This window comes from Eubalaena glacialis, chromosome 1 (genome assembly GCF_028564815.1).
Source record: "Eubalaena glacialis isolate mEubGla1 chromosome 1, mEubGla1.1.hap2.+ XY, whole genome shotgun sequence".
In the NCBI taxonomy this organism is placed as follows: domain Eukaryota; kingdom Metazoa; phylum Chordata; class Mammalia; order Artiodactyla; family Balaenidae; genus Eubalaena; species Eubalaena glacialis.
In genome coordinates, this window is record NC_083716.1 from 19,948,115 (window position 1) to 19,961,173 (window position 13,059).

The following is a 13,059-nucleotide window of genomic DNA, read 5'->3' on the forward strand; positions in this document are numbered from 1 at the left end:
TAGCCACTGAAACAACAACCCATAAATGCTAGCAGAGAGCCTCATGAATTTATATTCCCTATACCCTACAGGAACCATGATTACCATGATGAGAGTTCTGGGTACATAATTTCACCCTGAAACAATACTAGTTCGTATATCTGGTCCTGTGCTTCATAAAGTATAACATAATTCATCAGTTAATAATATATCTGAAAAGAAAACCCACAGATGTGTTCATAGGTTAGCTCTATTCCGTAAAGAGCCATAATTGAACATTTAGCAACTGTTTCAACTGCCCCACGAACAGAATACATCCTCCATTTTTTCCTCAAAGAGGGCCAAAACGGTCTACTAGCTCAGCCACCGAACTATGCTTTCTCTGTCTTAATACATAAGAAATAATGTCAAGAGACATTCTCAAATGCTAGCAATTTCAAAGAGGGATAGGAGAAGGCAGCCAATTATGTCATTGACAAGTAAGGATGATTAAGGGGAGTGAGGTCAGAGATCTGGCAGATGAATTGTCAAGATTCTTCCAGTACCCACTAGCCCAGCTAGTTAAAGGTCCGCTAGCATTTCCATTCCAAATCTCTTTATTGAGTTCAACAACTAAAATCTAGTAACTAGCTCCAGGCTGAAACCTGACATACCTAATGTGGATAATGAAAAAATTTTTTTAAACTTTCCCTAAATTAAAGGATTATCAATGGATTCCCCTTAATGAGATTAAACAATTTTAAAGTCACTCTCCTCCCCTGCTATGCTACCCAAAATCATAGAACCTTTAGTAGAATTTTCATTTTTAATTGGAAAATCCCTTAGGTGAGGACTCTCACATGATCACAGAGTGCTCTTGCTGAACAGGCTAAAACTAAACAAAACAAAGTCCACATTAAAAAGTGCCTTTGAGATTGGTTCAAGATGGCGGAGCAGAAGGACGTGCGCTCACTCCCTCTTGAGAGAGCACCGGAATCACAACTAACTGCTGAACAATCATCGACAGGAAGACACTGGAACTCACCAAAAAAGATACCCCACATCCAAATATGAAGGAGAAGCCACAATGAGACGGTAGGAGGGGTGCAATCACAATAAAATCAAATCCCATAACTGCTGGGTGGGTGACTCACAGACTGGAGAACACTTATACCACAGAAGTCCACCCACTGGAGTGAAGGTTCTGAGCCCCAAGTCAGGCTTCCCAGCCTGGGGGTCCGGCAACGGGAGGAGGAATTCCTAGAGAATCAGACGTGGAGGCTAGCGGGATTTGATTGCAGGACTTTGACAGGACTGGGGGAAACAGAGACTCCACTCTTGGAGGGCACACACAAAGTAGTGTGTGCATCGGGACCCAGGGGAAGGAGCAGTGACCCCATAGGAGACTGAACCAGACCTACCTGCTAGTGTTGGAGGGTCTCCTGTAGAGGCAGGGGGTGGCTGTGTCTCACCATGAGGACAAGGACACTGGCAGAAGTTCTGGGAAGTACTCGTTGGCATGAGCCCTCCCAGAGTCCACCATTAGCCCCACCAAAGAGCCCAGGTAGGCTCCAGTGTTGGGTCGCCTCAGGCCAAACAACAAATAGGAAGGGAACCCAGCCACACCCATCAGCAGAAAAGTGGATTAAAGTTTTACTGAGCTCTGCCCAGCAGACCAACAGCCAGCTCTACCCACCACCAGTCCCTCCCATCCGGAAACTTGCTCAATCCTCTTAGATAGCCTCATCCACCAGAAGGCAGACAGCAGAAGCAAGAAAAACTACAATCGTGCAGCCTGTGGAACAAATACCACATTCACAGAAAGATAGACAAGATGAAAAGGCAGAGGGCTATGTACCAGATGAAGGAACAAGATAAAACCCCTGAAAAAACTAAATGAAGTGGAGATAGGCAACCTTCCAGAAAAAGAATTCAGAATAAAGATAGTGAAGATGATCCAGGACCTCAGAAAAAGAATGGAGGCAAAGACCGAGAAGATGAAAGAAATGTTTAACGAAGACCTAGAAGAATTAAAGAACAAACAAACAGAGATGACCAATACAATAACTGAAATGAAAACTACACTAGAAGGAATCAATAGCAGAATAACTGAGGCAGAAGAATGGATAAGTGACCTGGAAGATAGAATGGTGGAATTCACTGCTGCAAACCAGAATAAAGAAAAAAGAATGAAGACAACCTAAGAGACCTCTGGGACAACATTAAACGCAACAACATTCGCAGTATACGGGTCCCAAAAGGAGAAGAGAGAGGGAAAGGACCTCAGAAAATATTTGAAGAGATTATAGTCGAAAACTTCCCTAACATGGGAAAGGAAATAGCCACCCAAGTCCAGGAAGCGCAGAGAGTCCCATATAGGATAAATCCAAGTAGAAACACGCTGAGACACATAGTAATCAAACTGGCAAAAATTGAAGACAAAGAAAAATTATTGAAAGCAGCAAGGGAAAAATGACAAATAACATACAAGGGAACTCCCATAAGGTTAACAGCTGATTTCTCAGCAGAAACTCTACAAGCCAGAAGGGACTGGCATGACATATTTAAAGTGATGAAAGGAAAGAACCCACAACCAAGATTACTCTACCCAGCAAGGATCTCATTCAGATTCGATGGAGAAATCAAAAGCTTTACACACGAGCAAAAGCTAAGAGAATTCAGCACCACCAAACCAGCTCTACAACAAATGCTAAAGGAACTTCTCTAAGTGGGAAACACAAGAGAAGAAAAGGACCTACAAAAACAAAACCAAAACAATTAAGAAAATGGTAATAGGAACATACATATTGATAATTACCTTAAACGTGAATGGATTAAATGCTCCAACCAAAAGACACAGGCTTGCTGAATGGATACAAAAACAAGACCCGTATATATGCTATCTACAAGAGACCCACTTCAGACCTAGGGACACATACAGACTGAAAGTGAGGGGATGGAAAAAGATATTCCATGCAAATGGAAATCAAAAGAAAGCCAGAGTAGCAGTACTCATATCAGATAAAATAGACTTTAAAATACAGAATGTTACAAGAGACAAGGAAGGACACTCAAGGGATCAATCCAAGAAGAAGGTATAACAATTATAAATATATATGCTCCCAACATAGGAGCACCTCAATACATAAGGCAATTGCTAACAGCTATAAAAGAGGAAATCGACAGTAACACAATAATAGTGGGGGACTTTAACACCTCACTTACACCAATGGACAGATCATCCAAAAAGAAAATTACTAAGGAAACACAAGCTTTAAATGACACAATAGACCAGATAGATTTAATTGATATTTATAGGACATTCCATCTAAAAACAGCAGATTACACTTTCTTCTCAAGTGCGCATGGAACATTCTCCAGGAAAGATCACATCTTGGGTCACAAATCAAGCCTCAGTAAATTTAAGAAAATTGAAATCATATCAAGCATCTTTTCTGACCACAACGCTATGAGATTAGAAATCAATTACAGGGGGAAAACGTAAAAAACACAAACACATGGAGGCTAAAAAATACATTACTAAATAACCAAGAGATCACTGAAGAAATCAAAGAGGAAATCAAAAAATACCTAGAGACAAACGACAATGAAAACACGACGATCCAAAACCGATGGGATGCAGAAAAAGCTGTTCTAAGAGGGAAGTTTATAGCAATACAAGCCTACCTCAAGAAACAAGAAAGATCTCAAATAAACAATCTAACCTTACACCTAAAGGAACTAGAGAAAGAAGAACAAACAAAACCCAAAGTTAGTAGAAGGAAAGAAATCATAAAGATCAGAGCAGAAATAAATGATATAAAAACAAAGAAAATAAAAGCAAAGATCAATACAACTAAAAGCTGGTTCTTTGAGAAGATAAACAAAATTGATAAACCATTAGCCAGACTCATCAAGAAACAGAGGGAGAGGACTCAAATCAATAAAATTAGAAATGAAAAAGGAGAAGTCGCCACAGACACCACAGAAATACAAAGCATCCTAAGAGACTACTACAAGCAACTCTATGCCAATAAAATGGACAACCTGGAAGAAATGGACCAATTCTTAGAAAGGTATAACATTCCAAGACTGAACCGGGAAGAAATAGAAAATATGAACAGACCAATCACAAGTAATGAAATTGAAACTGTGATTAAAAATCTTCCAAAAAACAAAAGCCCAGGACCAGATGGCTTCACAGGCGAATTCTATCAAACATTTAGAGAAGAGCTAACACCCATCCTTCTCAAACTCTTCCAAAAAATTGCAGAGGAAGGAACACTCCCAAACTCATTCTATGAGGCCACCATCACCCTGATACCAAAACCAGACAAAGATACTACAAAAAAAGAAAATTACAGACCAATATCACTGATGAATATAGATGCAAAAATCCTCAACAAAATACTAGCAAACAGAATCCAACAACACATTAAAAGGATCATACACCATGATCAAGGGGGATTTATCCAGGGATGCAAGGATTCTTCAATATACGCAAATCAATCAATGTGATACACCATATTAACAAATTGAAGAAGAAAAACCCTATGATCATCTCAATAGATGCAGAAAAAGCTTTTGACAAAATTCAACACCATTTATGATAAAAACTCTCCAGAAAGGGGGCATAGAGGGAAACTACCTCAACATAATAAAGGCCATATATGACAAACCCACAGCAAACATCATTCTCAATGGTGAAAAACTGAAAGCATTTCCTCTAAGATCAGGAACAAGACAAGTATGTCCACTCTCACCACTATTATTCAACATAGTTTTGGAAGTCCTAGCCACGGCAATCAGAGAAGAAAAAGAAATAAAAGGAATCCAAATTGGAAAAGAAGAAGTAAAACAGTCACTGTTTGCAGATGACATGATACTATACAGAGAATCCTAAAGATGCCACCAGAAAACTACTAGAGCTAATCAATGACTTTGGTAAGTTGCAGGATACAAAATTAATGCACAGAGATCTCTTGCATTCTTATACACTAATGATGAAAAATCTGAAAGAGAAATTAAAGAAACACTCCCATTTACCACTGCAACAAAAAGAATAAAATACCTAGGAATAAACCTACCTATGGAGACAAAAGACCTGTATGCAGAAAACGCTAAGACACTGATGAAAGAAATTAAAGATGATACAAACAGATGGAGAGATATACAATGTTCTTGGATTGGAAGAATCAATATTGTGAAAATGACTATACTACCCAAAGCAATCTACAGATTCAATGCAATCCCTATCAAATTACCAACGGCATTTTTTACAGAACTAGAACAAAAAATCTTAAAATTTGTATGGAGACACAAAAGACCCCGAATAGCCAAAATAGTCTTGAGGGAAAAAAACAGAGCTGGAGGAATCAGATTCCCTGACTTCAGACTATACTACAAAGCTACGGTAATCAAGACAATACAGTACTTGAACAAAAACAGAAATATAGATCAATGGAACAGGATAGAAAGCCCAGAGATAAACCCATGCACCTATGGTCAACTAATCTATGACAAAGGAGACAAGGATATACAGTGGAGAAAAGACAGTCTCTTCAATAAGTGGTGCTGGGAAAACTGGACAGCTACCTTAAAGAATGAAATTAGAACACTCCCTAACACCATACACAAAAATAAACTCAAAATGGATTAGAGACCTAAATGTAAGACCGGACACTATAAAACTCTCAGAGGAAAACACAGGAAGAACACTCTTTGACATAAATCACAGCAAGATCTTTTTTGATCCACCTCCTAGAGTAATGGAAATAAAAACAAAAATAAACAAATGGGATCTAATGAAACTTAAAAGCTTTTGCAAAGCAAAGGTAACTACAAGCAAGACGAAAAGGCAACCCTCAGAATGGGAGAAAATATTTGCAAATGAATCAACGGACAAAGGATTAATCTCCAAAATATATAAATGGCTCATGCAGCTCAATATTAAAAAAACAAACAACCCAATCCAAAATTAGGCAGAAGACCTAAATAGACATTTCTCCAAAGAAGACATACAGATGGCCAAGAAGCACATGAAAACCTGCTCAACATCACTAATCATTAGAGAAATGCAAATGAAAACTACAATGACGTATCACCTCACACCAGTTAGAATGGGCATCATCAGAAAATCTACAAACAACAAATGCTGGAGAGGGTGTGGAGAAAAGGGAACCCTCTTGCACTGTTGGTGGGAATGTAAATTGATACAGTCACTATGGAGAACAGTATGGAGGTTCCTTAAAAAACTAAAAATATAACTACCACATGACCCAGCAATCCCACTACTGGGCATATACCCAGAGAAAACCGTAATTCAAAAAGACACATGCACCCCAATGTTCGTTGCAGCAGTATTTACAATAGCCAGGTCATGGAAGCAACCTAAATGCCCATCGACAGATGAATGGATAAAGAAGATGTGGTACATATATACAATGGAATATTACTCAGCCATAAGAAGGAACGAAATCGGGTCATTCGTAGAGACGTGGATGAATCTAGGGACTGTCATACAGAGTGAAGTAAGTCAGAAAGAGAAAAACAAATATCGTATATTAATGCATATATGTGGAACCTAGAAAAATGGCACAGATGAACCGGTTTTCAGGGCAGAAATTGAGACACAGATGTAAAGAACAAATGTATGGACACCAAGGGCGGAAAGTGGCGGGGGTGATGGTTGTGTGATGAATTGAGAGATTGGGATTGACATATATACACTAATAGGTATAAAATGGATAACTAACAAGAACCTGCTGTATAAAAAAATAAATAAAATTCAAAAAAATAAAAAAAAAATAAATTAAAAGTGCCTTTAAACTCTTCATTAGGATTATTATAGCATATGCCTAACAACGAACTCATGTGAGATGACTGGAGGGTGGAGAGAGACTGGTGGTTCTCTTGCAATAATTAGAGGCTCCCAAAGGAGCTCTGAATTCAGTCATCTAAAAAAGTTAACAAAGCAACTAACTAGTAAAGTTAACAAGTATTTTGCCACAGGAATAAATTGTCAATTTTGTTTAAATTATTTAACCCCAGCAATTCAGTGCATATATAGGAACTTTTACTTTTAGCTTAAGAAACTTCAAAATGACTCCTTACTATAGTTTCATATCAAGAAAAAAATGGGTGAGTCAGTTTTCTGTTTTGTGAGATCTAAGTTAAAGTCATATTAATATCTAAGCAGAATTTGCAGCAACATGGATGCAACTAGAGATTATCATACTAAGTGAAGTAAGTCAGACAGAGAAAGACAAATATCATATGATATCACTTATGTGTGGAATCTAAAATATGGCACAAATGAACGTATCTACAAAACAGAAACAGACACAGAGATCAGACTTGTGATTGCCAAGGGGGAGGTGGGAAGGGAGAGGGATGGACTGACAGTTTGGGGTTGGCAGATGCAAACTATTACATTTAGAATGGATAAACAACAAGGTCCTACTGTATAGCACAGGGAACTATATCCAATTTCCTGGGATAAACCATAATGGAAAAGAATATAAAAAAAGGAGTGTGTGTGTGTGTATACACACACATACATATATATATGGATAACTGAGTCACTTTGCTGTATAGCAGAGACTGGCACAACATTGTAAATCAACTATACGTCAATTAAGAAAAAGATGAAAAAAATAAAACTATGCTTTAATGTGAAAAAAAATACAATCTAGGCAGAAATCAATTAACAAGGGACTTCCCTGGTGGCGCAGTGGTTAAGAGTCCACCTGCCAATGCAGGGGACACGGGTTTGAGCCCTGGTCCAGGAAGGTCCCACGTGCCGTGGAGCAACTAGGCCTGAGTGCCACAACTGCTGAGCCCGCATGCCACAACTACGGCAGCCTGTGCGCCGCAACTGCTGAGCCTGCGTGCTGCAACTGAGGCCTGCGTGCTGCAACTGCTGAAGCCCGCATGCCTAGAGCCCGTGCTCTGCAACAAGAGAAGTCACTGCAATGAGAAGCCCATGCATTGCAACGAAGAGTAGTCCCTGCTTGCCTCAACTGGAGAGAGCCCATGCACAGCAATGAAGACCACAAAAAAAAGCAGCCAACAAAAAAAAAAAGAGAAGAAATCAACTAACAATATTAAAATGTCTGTTTTCTCTTTATAAAAAATCATTCAGTTGTATATTACATGACTTTTGTGTACTCAGCAATGATGTTCCAGACACTTGCTTGAGTGGGAGAAGTTAAAAAAAAACGTATATTTTAAGAGTTTATAATCTAGACTACAAAATGAAACATTTTGTTTCATTTAGTTCAGGATGAAATGAGTCATACAGGTATCAAGGGCAACAGAATCTGAATAAAAGGAGAGATTGTAATTGGAGAAGGCAGCCTTATAAAAGAGGTTGAAACTTGACTTTGAACTTGAGGGATGCTGAATTTGTTTATGAAAAAAGCAAGGATTTTCAAGGTAATTAAAAGAGTAAAGGATTCAAAGTTCACACATTGGGACCAAGTTTAAACCAAAAATTAAAAAAATTCATTCAAGAGAAAACAACTGAATTGGAATTCTATAAGGAAATATCAGCCAAGTTCAGCAGTCTGATGATCTACAATAGCACTGTCAGATCAGGAGCTACCCAGGCCAAAGGAGTCAAGGTGTAAGTAATGCCTAAATGAACAGGGAAGGCAGACTGCCCCTCTAAAATATTTTTTATTAGCCGCTATTGAAGATTTCTTCAGTCAAGTCAATTTTTTTAACCATTTTTAAAAATTGAAGTATAGTTAATTTACAATGTTGTGTTAGTTTCAGGTGTACAACAAAGTGATTTGGCTATACATACATTTTTTTTTTCAGATTCTTTTCCATTATAGGCTATTACAAGATATTGACTATAATTCCCTGTGCTATACCATAGGTCCTTGTTGTTTATTTTATATATAGTACTGTGTATATGTTAATCCCAAACTCCTAATTTATCTCCCCCACCCCTACCCTGCTATCCCCTTTGGTAAGCATAAGTTTGTTTTCTATGTCTGCGAGTCTACTTCTGTTTTCTAAATAAGTTCATTTGTATCATTTTTTTTAGATCCCACATATAAGTGATATCATATGATAGTTGTCTTTCTCTGTCTGACTTAGCTTCACTTAATATGATAATCTCTAGGTCCATCCATGTTGCTGCAAATGTCATTATTTCATTCTTTTTTATGGCTGAGTAATATTCCATTGTATATATACATACCACATCTTCTTTATCCATTCATCTGTTGATGGACATTTAGGTTGCTTCCAGGTCTTGGCTATTGTAAATAGTGCTGCAATGAACATTGGGGTGTATGTATTTTTTTGAATTTTTATTGAGTTATAATTTACATACCATATAATTCACTTGCTTTACTTGTACAATTCAATGATTTTGGGGTATATTTAGAGAGTTGTGTAACCATCACCACAGGCATGGAGTTTGGTTTTTTTTTGGGGCCACACTGCATGTGGGATCTTAGTTCCTCGACCAGGGATCGAACCTGCACCCCCGGCATTGGAAGCATGGAGTCTTACCTGCCGGACCACCAGGTACATCCCGCCTGTATCTTTCTGAATTAGAGTTTTCTCTGGATATATGCCCAAGAGTGGGATTGCAGGATCATATGGTAACTCTGTTTTTAGTTTATTAAGGAACATCTATACTGTTCTCCATAATGCCTGCACCAATTTACATGCCCACCAACAGTGTAGGAGGGTTCCACTATTGAACATTTCTTCAGTCAAGTAATTTTAAATGTGCTCCAAGATGCAGTTTATACTAAGAAAACATACCTTGAGATAACATGTCTCACAAAGGCCAGTGATGCCATTTTCCATGTTTTGTAAATAGGGTCCTTCAAAATAGATAATATTATGAAGGATGAGTGGTGAATGATGTCCTCTGCTCTTCTGTAGGGACAAGTGTATGTGTGGGAGCCAAATGTCATTTCCTCCAGTTTTTGTACTTATAAGTGAATCAGGCATTCGGAGAATAGAATAACAAAGGGTTAATGGAAGTTGAACGATAGCAGCTGACCAAGGCGGAGCCACACTTTTCAAAGTTGCCATTCAAATACTGCACACAGTTTTTCACATGTGCTTATATGCCACTTTTAAGTAAATGCAATGGATTCTCTGTGACTGTAAACTGGAAAGTTCAATCAGAAAATCCATTCTCTTCCATGTGTAAGTTTTTTCTCTCCAGCAAATTACGAAACGAACTGTATGGCAAAATTCTTCTTCCCTTACAATGGTGCTGTGCTGCTCTCCACCCTTTCCCCCATAGTCTCCCTGCTGGTAACCAGATTGCAAGCTTAACCACCAATGACCTAGAAAGGCATATCTTTTGATGCCATCTGGTCCTTTCTTTTCTTGCCTTCATTCTCATGTGACTGGTGGCTCAGGAGTCTCCTGTACAGAGCTGCCAAATCATGAACTGTAAGACAATGGGGGAAAAGAGGACAAGAGACAGAGAAGAAAAAAAGCTTGGTTTGATTTGAAAATCCTTATGTACTGAGAAAAAATTTGCAACTATCATGAGATGATGTTTTTCAAGTCTTCAAGGAGTGGAAGAACTGACATAAAGAAGAAGGATTCATGAAAGGCATGGTTCTGTACCTTTAGTCAAAGTAGGGTAAGAAGGTTGGGGAAAGTTAAGGCTGCTGTTCTGAATATTCTGATGAACATTAGACTAACAATCAATAGGAAAAAACCTCACATTGTAAAATTAACGTAATCAGACTTGATGGAAAAAAATGTAGCACCCTGGTTAGCAGTTACTTAACTTTTCACAACACATCAATAGCTCAATAAAAACTATACAACTAAAATCTTTCCTAATTTAGCGTGAGTGACTGTAAAGCAAAGTTAAGATTAGACACTGCAGCAGGAGGTGCCTTGTGAGAAAACTGGAGTCTTGCAGAGAGGGAGGGGGCAAGACAATGGAGAGATGGCAAAGTACTTTTATTTTCAAAGACACTTTGAGGTATGTTTTAAAATGAGATTTAAAAGTGGGTTTTACCCAGGGGAAGAGGCAATTCCCAGTGACTAACCCTGTTAGAGAGAAGGTCCTATCAGAATTACCCACACCTTCAAAAAGGGCAAGCCCCTTGTGGGAGAAGGAACAATTAGAGTCTGTTTGGCTTTTATTTTGGTAGATTGGGATCATTTTTCCCTGAAAGAACCAGTGCTGCTTTTGATTTCAAACCTTGTAAACTCTACTGCCAAAGTGAAATATCACAGAACATGAGGGGAAATGATTTTGCCATAAAATGGCCCCTGCTAGTAGGTGTGATATTTTAATGCATAGGTATATCAACCAAAAGAAGCACACTGTTGAGGGAGGAGAGAGGAAAGAATTCCCTTTCAGAAAAAAATTGCAAGCATCTATCACACGATGATGTTTTTCAAGTCGTCTCTTGAAACTCTAATCCCTCTGCCCAACAACAATAAGAAATTTAACGCCTGCCCAGCCTCACAAACCATCCATTGGCTGATGCCCTTGGAGGCACGGTCCTTCACTGGAACTTACTTGTCTTTCATTCCTCCACTACGGGATACCAAGACTTTGCCAAGTAACGAAATAAAAATGGAAAACAAGTCAAGCGATAGGGACAGTACTGTATTTTCCTCTCTGTTGAACGTTACGCAATGGGCTGTGAGTCCTCCCTTGAGCCACTTTCTTCAAAGCTGCAGTGGCTTGTGGCCAGGTTTCCCAACTCTCTACACAACACTTTTGCACATGACAGCAACTAGCTGTTTTTCCTACACATTTTATACTCCAGCATTTCTCTAAAATGTAACATGCTGAGAATTTTCGGAAAATCTAGTTACCAAAAAAAAATCAAACCAAAAAACTGCCTGCCTCCTTGTCTTATAAAAAAAAATGACATTAAAGATGGATCCAGATATCAAGCACAATCATGCTACACATGAACTTTATTTACAAAAAACAAATATGATCATATTCTGCTGTTCAGCTTACCCTGTTTGTGAAATAAGCTTTAGACAAGCTATTCCCATAAAACAGCACATGATAATTATATGCTTCATTTACAACTTATATATTATCTACTTCATAAAAAATAGACTATTAACTTCCAGTGAGTAACTTAGTAAGTGGCATTTCCCTAGCGTCGGAATTGACTGTGGTGTCATGGGGCTTAAGGACAATAAAATTAAAACTTAGGAGAATAGCTAGGACCTCTTCTCATTTTTCAGAAAAAAACTGCTTTCATTAATATTCCTCTTAATTCAACTGGTATCTTGTAAAATAACCAGATAGGAATATTAACAAGTGTTATAATGAAGTTGTAAATTATATAAAGTACATAATATTATGATAATATAAATTATTCTATAGTCACATTTATCCACCTCAGCACTTAAAGGGCTCATCTATATACAAGATAAGAAAATCAGTAAGGTTGAGATACATGTTACTCATTCTTTGAAAACTTTAAAAAATCAATTTCTCCCAGTAAAATCAAAGTAGTTCTTAGGGTAGGGAGCCAGAGAGTTTTTTTTTTTTTTTTAAAGTTATTCTATTTTTTAAAAATAAATTTATTTATTTATTGATTTAAACATTTTTGGCTGCATTGTGTCTTCGCCGCTGCGCACGGGCTTTCTCCAGTTGCGGCGAGCAGGGGCTACTCTTCGTTGCGGTGCACGGGCTTCTCATTGCGGTGGCTTCTCTTGTTGCGGAGCACAGGCTCTAGGCGCATGGGCTTCAGTGGCTGTGGCACGCGGGCTTCACTAGTTGTGCGTCGCAGGCTCTAGAGCGCAGGCTCAGTAGCTGTGGCGCACAGGCTTAGTTGCTCTGTGGCATGTGGGATCTTCCCGGACCAGGGCTCGAACCCGTGTCTCCTGCACTGGCAGGCAGATTCTTAACCACTGTGCCACCAGGGAAGTCACCAGAGAGTATTTAAAGCCAGAAAGTTAAATATAGTATGCCTTCCAGAAGTCATAATTTTCCTCAAAGGTTTGGAAAAAGAACACTATTTTATATAAAAACAAGAACTGATAATAGTGTTTATATAAAATAGTGTTCTTCTTTATTTGAAGAAGACTTCAAATAAATCTTACATTATTTCACAGTACAACCCAGGA

The 13,059-nt window shown here is 38.4% G+C and overlaps 1 protein-coding gene across 2 annotated transcripts in view; it reads right to left on the reverse strand.

Moving 5' to 3' along the window:
* MXI1 (MAX interactor 1, dimerization protein) overlaps window positions 1-13,059 on the reverse strand; it is an 82,845-nt gene that overhangs the window by 6,933 nt on the left and 62,853 nt on the right. The window lies entirely within an intron of this gene.